The sequence below is a fragment of the Antechinus flavipes genome, chromosome 1 (genome assembly GCF_016432865.1).
Source record: "Antechinus flavipes isolate AdamAnt ecotype Samford, QLD, Australia chromosome 1, AdamAnt_v2, whole genome shotgun sequence".
Taxonomy (NCBI): domain Eukaryota; kingdom Metazoa; phylum Chordata; class Mammalia; order Dasyuromorphia; family Dasyuridae; genus Antechinus; species Antechinus flavipes.
In genome coordinates, this window is record NC_067398.1 from 145,119,551 (window position 1) to 145,136,298 (window position 16,748).

A 16,748-nucleotide genomic window follows, 5' to 3' on the forward strand; every position below is an offset into this window, starting at 1 on the left:
AAATTTTCTTTGTGCAAAATAAGACTCTTGTATTTTCATTAGGAATACTTGAAAATTCTCTTTCATTAAAGGTCCATTTTTCCCTCTGTGATATTATACTCAGTTTTGCTGAAGTGATTCTTGGGTGTGAGCCTATGTCCTTTACTTGCTGCAATATTGTATTCCAAACTCTCCATTACATTATAGAGGTGCTGCTAAATACTATATATGATCCTGACTGTTCTTAGTACTTGAATTCTTTCTGACTGCTGGTAGGTTTCCCCTCCCCCCTTTTCCCTTTAATTTGTAGGCTTAGAATTTTGTCTGGGAGAATCCTGAGAGATTTACTTTAGGAAGTCATCAGTGGATTTTTTTAAGATTTAACTTTGTCTTCTGGTTCTGAGAGATTCAGGGAGTTTTCCTTAGAGTTTTTTTGTTTGTTTCATTTGCCTGAACTTTGCCTGAACAAACAAATAAGATGATGTCTCAGGTAGTTCAGTGGTTTTAAATTATCTTTCATTGATGTGTTTTCCAGGTAATTTTTTTTTTTTAATGAGAGACTTTACATCCTCTGTGCTGCCCCACCCCCCACTTTAATTTTTTTGTTTGTTTGTTTTGTGAAGTCAGCTTCTATTTGATATATTCTAATTTTCAGAGCATTTTCTCCCCCTGGATAATGTTTTGTACTGCTTGTTCCAACCTATTTATTAGTTATCTTTCTTAAAGTGTTTCTTTCCCCTTCCCCGCTCTCCCCCACCCCATTTTTCTTTCTTTTACCATTTTTCCTTTAGTACTACCATTTGATTTTTTAAAAATAATTTTTAGCTCTTTAAAAAATTATTCGAAGAATTTTAGTTGAACTTGTGCCCAAGCTGTCTTTTAATTTGAGACTTTTGCTTGCAGATATTTTAGATTCATTCTCTTCTTTGTGTCTTTAATATCCCTGTCACCATATGAGTTCTTTATGGTGGGATTCTTTTTATTTTTCTTCTTTTTCTTTGCTTTATGCATCCAAGCTACTTTCTGCCTCTGCTCTTGGTTAGTACCACACTTTATACATTTTTTGGATGAAATATCTGGGTCATTTGAAGTGGTTTTACTGCTTTTTTTGTAGTGTTGAGTATTGAGTTATCCAAGAATCTCAGAAACAGCTCAATCTAGGGGACAGGAAGAGTCCAGTGCTGCCAGAGTGTTTTAATCCAGGACAAAGTCTGATCACTGTCTATCTGATCTCTGATCTCCATGTTCCTGATCTTGCCTTATGTTTAAGCAGCACAGTTGTGTATTTGTCCCTTGTTGAAATTCTATTGACTGCTTCTGCACTTAAGCCACTATCATCAACTAGTTTGAAAGCTCTGTAGGCTGAGTGTGTGACAAAACTATAGTCTCTTCTTTTTTCTGGAAATTTTTATTCTGGTAAACCCTTGACTAGGTTGGAAGATGGAGTTGGGACCACACCAACATAGTTCTTGGACAATCATTTTCACAATCTTTGTCAATGAGTCCTGGATATGTGGCCTACAACTGGTAATAAGCAACAGAACTTCCATATGGGTTCTCGTTTTGGTGACCAACTTTAGTACAGATTTCCCACAGTGAATGCTCTCAAACTTCTGAAGAATAATTAGCTCTATTTTTGTATAACTTTTTTCAATAAGAATAGTTCTCTTTCTAATCTTTAAGATATAAATATCATCGATGTGAAAATTGATAATTTATGAAATTATGAAATGACTGTAGGAACACCTAATTCTTTGGGTACTTGTCAGGAAAGACCATGGTACCAGTGGGAAATGGGGTTGTAAATATACTTTAATAACCACAGATGGCATAAGGGCAAATAGTACAGAAATACAGAAATTAGCAGCAAAAGAGTGGGAACATGGGATGAAATGGTAGAGGAAATCAGGCAGCTTGAGCAAGAATTTAGAGAAGGGGAGCAGAGAGTATCATTGATATAATCATGGATTGGAGTTGGGAGCAGTTGGCAGCATGGATCCAATGGAAGGGTGCTGGGAAAGGAAGGTCTCAGTTTTATAGTTTTGTGGGGGAATAGACTAACTTATTTGTGCCACCTTGAAGTTAGTTCATTAACATAGTCAAATAATTTCAAATTTGCCAATAAGACTTTGGAGGAGTATGGAATTTGTTTGAGATTTACACATCATAGGACCAAAAGGCCTCAATAGGAAAGCCTTGTTGGCTTCCCTTGATTCAGCACGTGTTACCAGGATGTGATTTTTGGTTAATAAATGATATGATTTGTAAATCATGCTGCTTTGATGGTTGTGAGAATTTGTATGTGACTTCCAGGTTCCCCCTTGTAAATGGTATTTCCTGCTAAACAGTGGCTAATTATAAATTTGCTTACTATACTGATAGGTGATAGAAATGTCAGAGGGACCATCATAAGATAAAGTTTTAACATAATATGTAAACCAAGGAGAAAGAAAGTAGAGAAAGGATATTATATGCCATTATCCCTAATGAACATTGATATAAAAATGTTATTTAAATTCTAGCAAGTTTTAACATTTTAGAAGGGTTATATTCTATGACTAGGCCAGGTTTATATAAGGACTATAGGGTTGGTTCAGTATATTTATAGTCTTACAATAAGCCATGTTAATATTATAAACAATATAAACCATATGACTATCGGTACTTATTCAAACGGCAATTCAGTTTTTAAACACAATTTTAAAATTCTAGAAATTATAGGAATAAATGGGCCTCTCTTTAATGTAGAAAATAGCTTTTCTCTAAATTTAAGAGCAAACTTATGCAATGGAGAAAAGTTAAAGGCCTTTCCAGTTACATCAGGAATAAAGTAAGGATTTCCCTTATCACCATTATTATTTAACATGTTTGTAATGCTTGTTACAGCAATAACAAGAAAATCAAATTGAAAAAATAAACATAGGCAAAGGTAAAACCAAGATGCTGTAATGATGAATATAGGACCTTAAGAGAGACAGCTAAAAATTAGTTATAATAATACTTTAGCCAAGTTGTAAAATATAAGATAAATCCATAGAAATTATCAGAATTCACATACACAAATAAATAAAACCAACAAAACTTAGGAACATATCTTTTAATATTTCTGCAGGCACCATGAACCTTAGTATAAAACATTCTCTGGGTAGGTTAAGCCAATATAATAAAAATGGAAATACCTCCTAAATTAGTTTATTCAGTGCTATACAAATCATGTACTTAAAAGGATGTCTTATACAATAAAATTAGAAAAAAATATTAAAAGTTATGGAGAAAAAGTAAAGAATCTCAAGATTAATATTGAGATAAGGTAGAATGTATCAGTACTAGATCTCAAATTGTATTAGAAAGTTGTAATCATTAAAACCATTGGGTACTGGTTTAAAGACACACGGGGAGGAGGGGAGAGGGGAAGAGGGAGGAAGAGTGGGGAGGAAGATGAAGGGAAGGGAAGTGGAAGAAATTGGTCAGTTTAGTGGAATACAACAGATGACCATCATCCAGAAACAACTAATTCAGGACTAAGAACTGGTTCCCCAATAGATATATGTTCAAAGGCTATGAACAAGCAGTTTTTAACCGAAAAAATATAAAATATCAACCTTCATATGAAAAAATGACCCACATAATTAATAGAGAAATGCAAATTAAAGCCATGTTTGCACCTCTTTCTTTTCAGACTGACCAAAATGACAAATGTTGAAGGAGCCATGGGAGAAAAAGGCACAATGTTGATACAGTTGTATATTGGTCTAACTACTCTACAAAACCATTCTGAACTATTGACAGAAGTAACCAAACTCTACATACCCTATGGCCCAAATTTATCACAACTAGACCTTAAGGTGCTTAGTACAGTGCTTGGGAAATTGCAGAATTGTTTTACATACTGATTATTCCCTAAAGAAATCAAAGATAAAAGAGACTGATATGTGCAAAACATATAGCAGGTAGTTTCTTGGTAGCCTCAAATTGTAAAACAAAGAGGGTTATTCCTATCCCTCTGTTTAGGAATAACTGCACAAATTGTGGTATATAATACAATATGATTTGGCCATAAGAATGTTGAAATGGACGATTTAAAAGGAAACTGGTAATTAATACCTTTCTGAACTGGTATAGTGAAGTGAACAGAAAATTAGAATTTTTTATACATTTGTAGAGAACATTGTAGGAAAAAAAAAAAAAACAATTTTAGAACTTTGCTTAACTCAGTGATAAATCATGAGCCCAAAAGAATGAAGAAGAAATAGCTACTTATCTTTTGATAGCATGGTGACGAATTTAAAATGTAGAGAAATATATATATTTTTGGATATGTCTAGTGTGAGAATTTGTTTTACTAAACTGTAGATAGGTATTGAGAGATTCTTTTAAATTACTTAATCAGAGAGTATGTAGGGGGAAGAAAGGACAAATTGATTTTAAAAATACAAATAAAAACAATTTAAACATTTTTTTAAAGAAAAAAGAGAAACCAGTAGCAGGATCTTGGTTTTAGATAACAAGTTTAGTTTGAGATATAGTGAATATGAGATGCAAGTTGGACATCGAGGGAAAGACATACTTAGTTGGAGATGTGGATTTGGAATTTGATTTAAAGGCCTTCATAGGCAATATAAATTTGAAGATCATTTGAATGAGTAGATATCATAGTTGAAATAGCAGTGAATGAGATTGCCAAAGGAAAGACTAGAGAGAGAGAAGAGAAGAAAGAGCTAAAGGTAGCCTTGAGGCCCATGGCCTATGCGATTTTTTAACCTTAACGGTTCCAGAAGTTATGAAGGCAAAAGGAATGAAAAGGAAAGAAGAGAATCAGGAGATTGTGCAATCTGTGAAACCAAGGGATGAGAGACTATCTAGTAGGACTGAGTGGTCAGTGATATCAAATACTGCAAAGAACTCAAAAGGGTAATGTTAACTGCATTTTTAGTAAAGTTTTAGGTAAACAAATGAGATTGCCAGGGGTTGAGAACAGTATGGAGTGAGAAAGAAAAAGCCTGGGGTATTGAAATTATAATTTATTTTTATTATGATTTTTTTAAATCATGGGTCTAACAGACTATTATATCCAGCACTATACCTATGAGGACATATATTTTGAGTTCCAAATAACTAGTAGTTACATCTTTAATATTATTCATTTGCAAACTAGAACTCTTCATAGTGCAATGGTCATAGTGTATATAGGGTACTAGATCTGAAGCCAGGAGTTCCCTGGATCACGACTCAGACCTTTCTTTTCTAATAAGTTATGTGATCCTTGGGTAAGTCATTTCTGTGTACCTCAATCTCCTCATTTATAAAAGAAATAATATCATTTATCTCCTAGGCTTGTTATGAGATAATACATGCAAAGCACTTTGCAAACTTTAAAGTTTTTATGTAAATATTAATTATTATATTTTCTGTTATGAGTAGGCACACTAAAATATCTAGAGTCTATAGATGGCGCTGGGAATAGCTCTTCCTAAAATTAAAATGTCTTGAAGAAATAATAATTGAGTATTTACTAGACTAAATATTTTTTTTATTTTTACTTTTAAAATCCTGCAAAATTGAAATTAGGCGTTTTCACTCAATATTGTCACTTTTATGATTAGAATTGAAACCAAATTATAAACATCTTTTAAGTTGTGCCTGATTTGTACTCCTGATAGTATCATCCTTTCTCCTTTTCTTTTACTATCAACTTTTTAGTTTAATTTGTCTTCATGGAAAATGTTCAAGTAAATCAAAGTTTTCTGCTTCACTTTCATAGATCTCTAGTGTGATTTTTGAGTTATTACATAAATGATAGGAACTGGAGTTTTCCCATTAATTTTGATTCCAGGTTTTGAAATTGGCTTCCTCACTTTTGAATTTCATGCTTGAGAGATGAGATTTTTGATTTTGTATCATTTCGCCAACATTTGGAAGGTGGACTAAGTTACTCTGTAAAGATCTTTTAAAACTAATTTTCAATAAAAGGAAACTAAAAATTAATTAAGACAAGTGCTATTTGTAGGAATGATTTTGTGTAATTTTAAATACTGTAAATATATTCAGATGACTTGTGTATTTAAACTAAATATGGAAATGATATGGAACCTAGTGTAGTAATAATTCCTAGCTTCTTGGATCTAAATATGAATGAAAGGAACTTAAGAGGCCATTTGGTTCATATTCCTTATCTTACTAAAAAAAAGTGTATCCTGAAGCCCAAGTAGGTTAGCAGTGACTTGTGCCCAAATCACTTGGATAGAAAGATTCAGAAGTGAAATTTGAACCCCAGTCCTTCAAGTTCCAAAATAATTGTTTATTTCATTGTACTTCACTGCCTCCCTTCAGGCTTTTGAAAGGGAATTATCAATTGCCAGATGGAGATTTTTTTTTTTTAATCTTAATTCATCATTTGTCTTTTAGGCATTTAAAAAGTGAACTTATCTACAAAAGGAGAAAATAAGACCTAATCGCGACACTTATTTTCTAAAAGTATTAAAAATGAGAAAAGCAAAGGAATTCTTTGAAAAAGTCAATATTAAGAAAAACTATATGGCCACAGAGGTTCTGTAATAGAGGAATATAAGTAATCTAAATGGGAAAAAAACTTCAATTTCAAAGAGATTTTTAATGAGGATTAACTTTTATCTAGCACGAGGTGTCAATCCAGTGCTCTTCTCAAAATTCAGTTTTATTGATGTCCATGGAATATTTAATTGGATGAATATATCGCAATGTTATTGAAAATGATTTTTTTTTTTTTTTTTTGGTCCAAAGCCATCATTGACTTTAATAGACTGGCATGCTTTCTAGTAGAGGAACCCTAGTATTTATTTCTCTCCCCTAAGAATTGGCATAATCTTCAAATTAATTCATGTATGTGATTTTGCATTGTTTATGAATCGGTCTTTGTTTACCTTGGTCTTGTTGAAAGATATTATGCTTTTCAAAAAAAATGCAATTTAAGTAGCGCGTAAGGTTTCTCTTCAGCAACATTAAAAATCAATTAGACATCGAGAGGTTATTGTGCATTAATTGAATTAAAATGACTAAAGAAAGTGTTAATAGTAAAATAACTCTGTAAAGAAAGGGTTAAAAGCATTATGCAAGCTGTTAAGTAAAAAGGAAGTGCATTACAAAATGCTGAGCTCAGTTGTTTGGCTTTCTGCCAAGCCTTTGCTTTCTTCACTACAGCTGAGGGCTTTCTAAGCTTCCCACCAGTGGGTTTGTCTGAACTGTTTAGGAATGCTGCCTCAGTCGCCAGCTGACGTCAGCCCTAGCAGTTCAGCTGAGGGCCAGACCAGACTGACAGTGCGTGCTTCGGGAGGGGATTGTGTGGGTGGTTGTGTTATGTGTGTATGTGGGGAGGGAAGGGCGGGGCTGCGCTAGGGGCGGGCGCATGCGCTCTTGAGTTGTAATGCATTGTAGAGTTTGTGAACGTGGATTGTAGCGGGAGTGGAAACTTAGGTTGTCCCGTTTTGAATGCTTAAGCCTAATGCTTTTTCCTTGTATTATGTGAAGGTTTTTCCTTTTCAGAAACCTTTGCGTGCTATAGTGTTTGCTTACTTTCTAAAGCACACACCATTACTTCCCTTCTCCGTTTAAATTTAAACAGAAGGATCCCTTATTTAAATGTCGTAACTCCACTTTTTAAGACCTATGAGAGAAAGTGAAAACTTTTATAATTTGGAGGATTAAAAGCCCAGAGAAGATTCAAATTTGGTTGAGTGGCCTGGCTTTTACTTTTTATTTTCTACTTTAAAAGGATGTTTCACTTTCAGAAATGCTTACAGGAAAATGTAAAAGAAATTCCATAGTAGAAATGTCATCAATCACATTTATTTTTCTCCTTTGGACCCTGTTTTATTTCTTGAAATTTTTATTTATGAGTAGAACAAGAATACAAAATGTTTAAGATGTCAGCACGACTGTATAGCTTATTCGACACAAAGAAAAATACGCCCCCCCCCCCAAAAAAAAAAAGAAAGAAAGAAAAATTTCTCCCAGAGAAATTTTATAAGTTGAACTCCAAAGAGTCTATAGCCGCATTGAAACTTGCACACCAGACATGCTGGTTAAGGTTATTGTTCAGAAACTTTTTTTTTTTTTTAATTTCTGGGAACCTGATTTGTTAGTCATTTAGTTTCATTTTGTGACCCCAATTTTGAAACCTATTTATATATTTTAGTGATAGGATTTGGGTAGAACAGTGGAGTTCTGATACATCAGTTTATAAATAATACTTTAAGTAATGATGATCAAAAACTCCAAGTTTTCCATGGAGTTTGAGATAGGTCTGTCAGGAAATAGTGCTAAAATTTAACTAGTGGAATTAGAATTAGACTGATGTAATCATTTCAGGGATTCAAATTTAAAGAATATTAAGAAAGAATTTCTAATAGGTTTTTTTTTTTTTTTTAAACCTTGCTTAAGATTAAGGACTTTCTATGGGGCGGGGGAGGGGATTGTGTTAACGTCCTATAGTGTATTCCTACTATACTTAATCATTGTAACTTCAAAATGGAAGGTCAATATCACCTTTTAAGGCTTTATCACTATTCCAGTTTCTGAGGGTGTGTGAAAATACATTTGAGGCTAGAGCACCTACAATAACAGCTTTGCTGGAGTGAAATCAATTCGTCCATTCACTTGTTGGATGGAAAAGAGATCGAAAAACTTGTTCCTTGGCAAAAGTCAGGGTCTTCTATGTGTTTATTTTGTGTGTACCACACTCAAATGAATAATCATAGTTTATCACCTTTATAAAGTGATATTGAACTACAAAGTATTTTCTTTGTAACAGCTGTGAAATTGTTGTGTGACTTGTCTGTGGTTATACAATGGTTTCAATTATGTAGAATGATTTAATTGTTGTATGTTGTCTAGCTTTGTGTCTCTCCTCTCCTCTTTAAGGTCATTAAAAAAAAAAAAAAAGTAAGGGATTAATCCAATAGACTTTGACTTTCAATTGTAGTTCAGCCAGAAGCAGGAATTCTGTCTTCTGACCCCAGCCTAGGGCTCTTTTGGAGGAGAGATTTTTCTCCCTCCCCACCAAGGCTTTTTTCTTAATTGAAAAAAATATTATGTAGGACTGTTTGAAGAATGTAGACCGCCTCTCTAAATCCCCACCAAGTAACACATCTTAAGGAGTCAGGTATTTGTTGTGGTCTGTACCATAAAAGTAAGAATCCATTTTAGTGATTCAACATTGAATTTATTGACTGTTGAACCCAAATGATAGAATCATAGAAGTTGAGCTCATTTCTTTCTCTCCGGCTTTAATTTCGCAAATGACGATATTCCTTGAGAGAATGTAACCTCTAAAAACATACAACTATTAAGAAGCAGAACTAAGATTAGGACTTCTTCACACACATAGATTAATTCATACTCAGACTGTTTAATGGACTTAACATGGAACCTAAGAACCAAAAAATACTAATTTTAGTTTGGGTTTTGTAAGTGATTTAAGATTATTATAGGAACATTAGGGGAAAAATGCTACTTAAGTAAATCCATTATGTATTACTTAATATTCATCATGTAGATCACATTATCAGTTAAGAAAATGGAAACACAAGTGAAAGAAAGCAATCCAGAGATTGAATGCATATTGAAACATACTGTTTTCACGTTTTAAAAATTGTTTTTCTTTCTTGTGTTTTTCACTTTTGTAATGATTCTTCTTTTTTCTTTAATAACACCCAAATGTAGAAATATATTTAACATGATTGTACATGTTTAGCTTTTATAGGATTGCTTACTATTTTGAGGAGTGTAGAAGGTATGGCGGGAGGGGAGAAAATTTTATAAATTAAAATCTTACAAAAATGAATGTTGAAAATTATCTTTACGTGTTTTTGGAAGGAAAGCTATTAAGTAAAAAAAAAAAAAATGCCATCAATCAGTTGTTACAGTTGAAAGAGCAACAGTGACATGCAGTAGTGAATTTCTTGAAGGCAAGGATAGTTGTTTGGTTTGTTGTAGGTTTTTTCCCCTTAGTTCCTCTGACAGTTCTTTTCAAGCATTAAGAATACTCAGATGGATATGTGATCTTATTAATGTGAATATACTTTCTAATAATGCAGTTCTTATCCTTTTTCTGTCTATCCATCCTTCCATGTAAGGTTATTCTTATAATGTTTATGGGGTAAGGGAATGTGGGGAAAGACTTTCCTTAACTGTCTTGATAAGGCAAAGATAATGTGGAGAATGTGAGTGTCATTCATTATTCTTTAACTTTTCTTAACTTTCTCTTGATAAGGCAAAGATATTGTGGAGAATTTGACTGTCATTCTTTATTCCTCGCCTTTGTCACATCAGCTACCCATTATCTTTTTTTCCTTTATATATTTTAAAGGCATTCTTTAAACCACTTTGTTCAAATTAAACCTGCAAGCATTTATTAAACTCTTAAGATGTACCCAGCACTATGCTGAGAATGCAAATAAAAGCCCCTTCTCTATCCCCCCCCCCAATAGTCCCTACCCTTAAGGGGCTTACATTCTAATTGGGGAAAACAACCCATAAAAAGAAGTTGAAAGGGATATATGGAGGATTTATATTTAGAGGAAAGTACCACAGGAGAGAAAGTGTCACAGGAGTGGAGGAATCTTCATCAGAAAAATCTGCTGCTTGGGGAATGATCAGGAAAGAAGTCCAGAGAGCTGGAATGAATTGGAAAAAAATAGAAATGAAATGACAAGCCTGAGCTCTCCCTTATGATGGAAGTCTTAAAAGAAACTGACTAATGAATAATCTCCTTTGTAATTATTTGCTTATTATACATTACAGCCTAGTTACACTCACTATATGCCTCCATTATCCTTTGAGTTACCTTCAGTTTCTATTCTTTAGAGCAGAAGTGTCAAAGATATAGCCCTTGCAGAGGGCTAGATTAAAATGTAAAATGTAATTGGGAAATATTTAATAAAGTAAATATACTATATAGATAATGTTAATAGGTTGTTTCTAAGTCATTATGTGGCCCCCAGGGATCTTTTTGTTTGGTTTAGTTGTTTCTGTTTGAATTTGATACTACTATTTTAGAGAATTGGATTGTTACATGATTTGGAGGCATAAAATAGCAATGGAGGAACATTGATGTTAAAATAAGAGACTTTGTTTTAGGGAGAAGCTTGATGACATTAAAAGAATTGAAGTTTTCTAAAGGCAATCCTGGCCACTCTTCTCATGGTCAGTTCAACCCATTATTCATTTGACTGTCTATTCAATATATATTAGGTTGATTGTTAATTATTCCCTTAAATAAAAGACATTACTGATTCATTATTCTCTTCATCCTTTAAAATATTTGTTTTTGTTATTGAAAAAAGGTGTATTGTTTCTATTGTAAATGTTTCGTTAAAAAAAAAATCTTGTGATAGATGGAGCAAGCATTATTTCATTTCAAAAACAAGGAAAGTGAGATCCTCAGAGATTGTTTCTTGCTCCATGTCATGCAGCATGTTAAGTGATATCACTAGGCCAATTTGAATCAGTCCCATGTAACTTAGTCTTGTAAACTTTCTACTAGTATAGAGGTTTTAAATTTTTTAATGTGTTGGATTCCTTTTGGAAGAAGGAACCTTTTGACTCAGAATTTAAATACATTATACAAAATACATAGAATTATAAAAAAGCTAATCATATTGAATTACAGTTATCAAAATATAGATTTTAAAAGAATTCTCAAAATTTCTGAAATGAGATTTAAAGATTCTGAATCCTCTTTAATTTAATATATTACATGTAGTGATAGAGTTGGACATAGTTTGAACTCTTCAGCAAGATCTGATTGCATATGCTGAGGTCTACTACCCCTATTGGGCTATGTATATCCAGTTCAATAGCAGTGTTACATACACATCAAATTAAATAGAGAATAGAGAATGCAGTCTAGTGCTCCAGTTTGTTGACGAACTTCAAAAGTGTAATGCATTTGGGAAATAGAATACAATCAACCTTTCAATAATTAACCTTTTAAAATTATATATTCTTATATATATCTTTGTGAAGTAAGAAGCCATGTTTGTGTAGGTATAGAAAGCCTGATTTTACCTCCAGTCCCAATGCATGTTGAGTCTGAGAAGTCTTTTAGTGCTGCCCTCAGCGAACTTATTACAAGTTCAAAATAATTCAATGTTGGTAGAGCGAATTATCTTACTGAGAGCTCTCTATACCAGTAGAGTCACAGGATCGGAACCTCCCTTCCTTTCCTACCCCCCCCCCCCAAAAAAAATGTCAAAATGACATTATCAAAAACTGACATTGTAGTGTGTTGCAATAAAGAGTTAAGACTTAGAATTAATTAGGAGACCTGCTTTTGATTTGATGGCACTTGACCAGCTAGCCATGTGCCTTGGAGAAGTTCCTTAACCTCTCTGAGCCTTCAGTGGTTAGGGATGAGTAATACTTTAATTACCTAGCTCTTGGAATTGTTTTGAGGAAAGTATTTTGTAAACTCTAAAGTATTATTTATATGTAAACTATTACTATGTATTTCTAAATGTACATGTATATATGCCTCATGATGTGAATTCCATGCTCTATCTTTTGAAAGAAAATACTAGCACAAGCTCTGGCAGGTCCTACCAAATTAGAAATCACTCCTCTCCTCCTTACCCCCACTCCCCCAATTTATTTTTATTTTTCCTCGGTTGCATGTAAACAGAAATTTTTAAAATTCTTTTTTTTTTAAATTGTGAGTTTCAAATTTTCTTTCCCTCTCTCAACTATGCCATCCTTGAAAAGGCAAGCAATTTTATAAAGTCTATATTTCTATATTAATCATATTGCAAAAGAAAACACAGAGCTCAAAACCTCCAAGAATAATAAAGTATTTTTAAAAAGTATGCTTCAGTCTGCATTCAGATTCACTCAGTTCTTTCTCTGGAAGTGAAGAGCATTTTTCGTCATAAGTTCTAAAGAATTCTCTCCGAACATTATATTGCTGAGAATAGCTAAATCATTCACAGTTGATCGTGATATACTATTGCGTTGCTGTGTACAATGTTCTCATGGTTCTGCTCATTTCACTTTGTATTAATTGATATAAGCCTTCCCATACCTTTTTAGAGACTGTATGATATGCTTGAAAATGTATTTATTTTTCACCTCTTTTTGTTTTCTTCAGGACTTGGCTCCAGTACTTCCTCTTATATGAAGCCTTCTTGGAGTTCCCTGGTTGTTAGTGCACTTTATGTTCTTCAACTGATGTGTATTTATTAGTCTATGTGTGTGTCTGTTTTCCAAGTATTAAGACAAATGTTTTGTGTTTCTATGATCGGTGCTTAACTTAGTGATCACCTACTGAGTAGGTGCTTAAGAAATCTTGAAATGATGCTCTGCCTTTAACTTCTCTCCATCATTTCTCTCTCCCTTTTCTTTCCCTTCATATCCCTCTTTTCATTCTTTTTTTTTGGGGGGGCGTGGTGGAGGGGAAAGAATACTCTTTATACGAGGCTTTTAGTTTTACAGTTACTCTTTAGGTAAACAAAGAAGTTTACAAAGATTAAATTTTCTATGACTAGTTAATTGGGTCACTGTTTATGAAATGTTTAAGTCTAACGTAACTGGTAGAGTTCTAATAAAATTTGAGTCAATCAATTTAATTCCTCATCTGAGAAATGAGGGGGCTGGATTTGCTGGCCTACAAGTTCTCTTCCAGCATTAAATCTATTATCCTATAATCAGTTATGTTTTTATAATTGTTCTCCTGAAGTACACAAAGATTGTGGATAGCTTTACAAAACCAGTCTAACACACCAGACTTAGCTTCAGCCAGAAGCATACAGAAATTTGATATTTAAGCAGTATTTTAAAATTCAACCTACAACTCTTAAATTTTCACTTATAATACTGGGTAAAATTTGTCACTAAATTCTGATGGTTTGTATAACTTCAGAAAATCCTTACTGTAGAGTACAATGTGGCATTAAATATTAAACTAAAACCCATCTGTGAAGTGGTGATGCTTTTGTTTAAACTTTACAGTCTATCTGCAAGAGATGTAAATACTATATAAGCCAGTATACTGTCAGATGCAGAGAAAAGGTCACCTGTAATGAAGTCCCATAATACTCCTCATTTAATACTTTTAAATCTATTTCTTTATCTCGACATTTTTAGTCTTATAGTGAAATAGATAACTGATATTAAGATACCAAAAGAGATAGCCCATAGTGAGTTAATGTGGGTCTAAGGAAAGTAAATATACATAGTTGTGTGTTTTGGGGGACCAGGAAGATACTATTTTAATATACAGAGAAATAGCAGTTTGCTTGTTAGAAATCAGTACCAGTAGCTATGGTTTCTTTGAGGGGGACTCACAAAATTAGGGAATGACAGTGAATGAGTTGAGATGAGAATTGTACAACTTTGAAGAAGTAAAAGGACATACAAGTGATTATAGGTCCCACTAACCAGAAAACATACTGTACACTTTTCCACACATAGGATCATAGATTTAGAGCTGGAACCTTTAATTAGAACCTTAATGATTAAAAATTCTAGCCCTTCATTTTACAAATGAGGAAACTGAGCCCATCCCTGCCCCCACCTTGCTCCTATAAAATGACTGATGAAATCACACAAGTAGTAAAGGTTCTACTTAGGAATCAAACTAGCATCCTTTATCTCCAAATTTATTCTTTGTTTTCATTAACTACACTACTGAGAAGTAGCAAATGCTTTCAGCACCTTGTAAATTGTAGGTGCCTCTGATGCTTTTGTTTAGTATAAAATGCCAGGAAAATAAACTAAAATAAAAAAAAAATTCTTTAATTTAAAAATTCACTTAACTTTTTATTCTTTAAAAAAGAATCGACCACAATGGGATTATGTTTAAAATAAAAAAAATTTCTCCCTACATGATGGTAGAATTTTGAATTAAAATCAGATAGAAATTTCATTTCTGCAAATTTGACATGTGAGTTGTTTTATTTGACTATATTAATTCCTTTAAAGGGGGACATGGCTAATTTAATCTGAGTATAGATGATTTTCTTATCAATTTCTCTTCTATTTGGCTATATAGATTTTTAGGGAAATCAGAAACTTACCAGCACAGTAGTATTAATGGATCAGTTTGTTTAATGTCCTCTGTTTTGCTTGATTGAGTAAGGAATGTTCACTTTTGAGCTCTGTGCTTTTTGGAGATTGAACTTGTTGTACTAAAGTTCTTTGCCAAGTGAACTGACTAAAAGGGAAACATTTTAAATGTTGCTTATCATTATACTAAGCACTATGTATTTAATTAACAGATATTTGTTTATTACTTAGTATGGGCCTAGTACTCAGTTTTTTTTTTTTAAATTGTTAAAGTGGAATAATAAAACATAGCCTTTTCCTACAAAACTTAATTTGGTCAAGGAGATACAAGACTTTAAAATGTATTATAAAGTACTACATTTCACCATGATGCAGTACCTTCATGAAAATACATGTTTTTCTTTTTTTTTTTTTTTATCAACTTATGAATAACATTTTCTATCATATCTTTGTTGAACTTTTTTTTTAATTTTTATTTAATAATTACTTTATATTGACAGAATCCATGCCAGGGTAATTTTTTTTTACAACATTATCCCTTGCACTCGTTTCTGTTCAGATTTTTTTTTCCCCTCCCTCCCTCCACCCCCTCCCCTAGATGGCAAGAAGTCCTTTATATGTTGGATATGTTGCAGTATATCCTAGATACAATATATGTTTGCAGAACCGAACAGTTCTCTTGTTGCATAGGGAGAATTGGATTCAGAAGATATAAATAACCCGGGAAGAAAAACAAAAATGCAGATAGTTCACATTCGTTTCCCAGTGTTCTTTCTTTGGGTGTAGCTGCTTTTGTCCATCATTTATCAATTGAAACTCAGTTAGGTCTCTTTGTCAAAGAAGTCCACTTCTATCAAAATATGTCCTCATACAATATCGTTGTCGAAGTGTATAATGATCTCCTGGTTCTGCTCATTTCACTTAGCATCAGTTCATGTAAGTCTCGCCAGTCCTCTCTGTATTCATCCTGCTGGTCATTTCTTACAGAACAATAATATTCCATTCATATACCACAATTTACCCAGCCATTCTCCAATTGATGGGCATCCATTCATTTGCCAGTTTCTAGCCACTACAAATAGGGCTGCTACAAACATTTTGGCACATACAGGTCCCTTTCCCTTCTTTAGTATTTCTTTGGGATATAAGCCCAATAGAAACACTGCTGGATCAAAGGGTATGCACAATTTGATAATTTTTTGGGCATAATTCCAGATTGCTCTCCAGAATGGTTGGATTAGTTCACAACTCCACCAATAATGCATTAGTGTCCCAGTTTTCCCGCATCCCCTCCAACATTCATCATTATTTTTTCCTGTCATCTTAGCCAATCTGACAGGTGTGTAATGGTATCTCAGAGTTGTCTTAATTTGCATTTCTCTGATCAATAATGATTTGGAACACTCTTTCATATGAGTGGTAATAGTTTCAATTTCATCCTCTGAAAATTGTCTGTTCATATCCTTTGACCATTTATCAATTGGAGAATGGCTTGATTTCTTATAAATTTGAGTCAGTTCTCTATATATTTTGGAAATGAGGCCTTTATCAGAACCTTTAACTGTGAAGATGTTTTCCCAGTTTGTTGCTTCCCTTCTAATCTTATTTGCATTAGTTTTGTTTGTACAAAGGCTTTTTAATTTGATGTAATCAAAATTTTCTATTTTGTGATCAGTAATGGTCTCTAGTTCATCTTTGGTCACAAATTTCTTTCTCCTCCACAAGTCTGAGAGATA

General features: G+C 33.2%; 1 protein-coding gene across 1 annotated transcript in view; it reads left to right on the plus strand.

Moving 5' to 3' along the window:
• The window catches only part of ZSWIM6 (zinc finger SWIM-type containing 6), a 194,602-nt gene that overhangs the window by 69,509 nt on the left and 108,345 nt on the right, over positions 1 to 16,748 (plus strand). The window lies entirely within an intron of this gene.